The following is a 1,671-nucleotide window of genomic DNA, read 5'->3' as shown; positions in this document are numbered from 1 at the left end:
ATGTTAACATTTTTATTTCTAGCAAAAATACCCTTTATAGACAATAAAAACTAATAAACAAACAATTAAATTAAATTAAAGTAAATATTACATTTTTTTGTGGAGCGCAAGTATCTGCGCTTTACAATAAAAACAAATAATAAATTATAAAATAAAAACCATTTCTGGGCGAAAAGATTCCTTTTTAAATAAAATAAATAATAATTAAATAAAATGTAATTAATTGCAAATTAAAAATACAAAACAATAATAATAAATTAAGACAATATGGATTTTATAAAAAGTGGTAATATATACTATATCAGCACGCCAACATATAGGGTCGTTGTGCTTACGGGGGTCCAAGTTCGAAATTCTGACTGTGGGGACCTTTCCTGATCAGTATACCCCCTTCTCTCTCTCCCTCCTCCACATGTGCTTAACTGTTTATTATTACTGTGTCTGTCAGAATAAAGGCAAAAAAACAGCAAAACCACCCTAAATCTTTAAAAAAAACGTATCCAGGCCGCGCCGAATATTGCTTTTACAATTAAAAAATATACATAATAAAATTATAAATGAAAACCCCATTTCTGGTCGACTTAGAAAAATCATTCCTTTTAAAATAAAATAAATAAAAAATTCTGCTATACACTATTCTATTTTCCTCTCCTTTTTAACCTCATTCGCTATACAAACACATTCATATATAAAATTATTATTGTGTGGTTATTGCGGGGCCTCTGTATAAATTTACCATGAGTGTATGTTACACAGAGCTTGATAGCGAACCTTGGAATGGTGTTCCCCGCACACAAAAATTAGAGAGTTTGTGAAAGCACGAGAAATGGATGACATAAACCTGCTTAAGCCCTTCTGTACAGTTTCGGTCCATCAGACAAAAAAAAGTGTCACTCTCTTCTTGCTTTTCAGACTCTAGACTGACCACTCTAGCCAGACACTGCACTGAGGGCCGCTGGCTCCTCACAGAATCGCACGCGTGCAGTACTGCCCACCTGCACCAGTCTTGTGAAAGCTCCAATCAATCATAATGCTCTCAGGCTCAGACAGCTTGTTCTTGTGGCAGTGTGTATGCATGTCGTTGACAGGAACCTTAGATGTGCTGTAAATGGAATACATTTGAAATTGAGCGGGGGAGGTCTGGACCCCTTCGGATTGCAGCGAGCAGTTGCCTTTGTACACACACACATCATATGCATTCAACACAAGTTAATAGCTCCTGACTTATGACGACAGCACACACACTTCCATGTTTGTCTGTCATCAGGTACGGCACATGTACCTTCACACACACAGTCAAGCCAGCATATGCCTGCCATTAGAACAAACACACCACACTCGCAGCCAACATTTCTCTGCGGTTCTCCTACTGACGTCTGTGAGACAGCAGGCTGCAGGCCAGATGACTGGTGCAAGTCCTATTGGTGTGAAATTGGACTTTGTCTGCATAAGATTTGCCGCCTGAACTGCCTATGTGTTGTTGACATGGGCTTAGGACGGCATTAGCACGGCATGTTCTGCAACATTAGTATGACACAAAGTACACATCCAGACTATTTAATCTTATGCCTGCCTGCCATCTAACCAAAGCGACAAACCCTCTCGTCTTCAGATAAATCTGAGTCTTATCCTTACCAGCTGCCCAACTGTGACAATGCAACAAAAGTCATC

Source organism: Cyprinus carpio, chromosome B8 (genome assembly GCF_018340385.1).
Source record: "Cyprinus carpio isolate SPL01 chromosome B8, ASM1834038v1, whole genome shotgun sequence".
Classification (NCBI taxonomy): domain Eukaryota; kingdom Metazoa; phylum Chordata; class Actinopteri; order Cypriniformes; family Cyprinidae; genus Cyprinus; species Cyprinus carpio.
Note: the sequence above shows the minus strand (reverse complement) of the source record.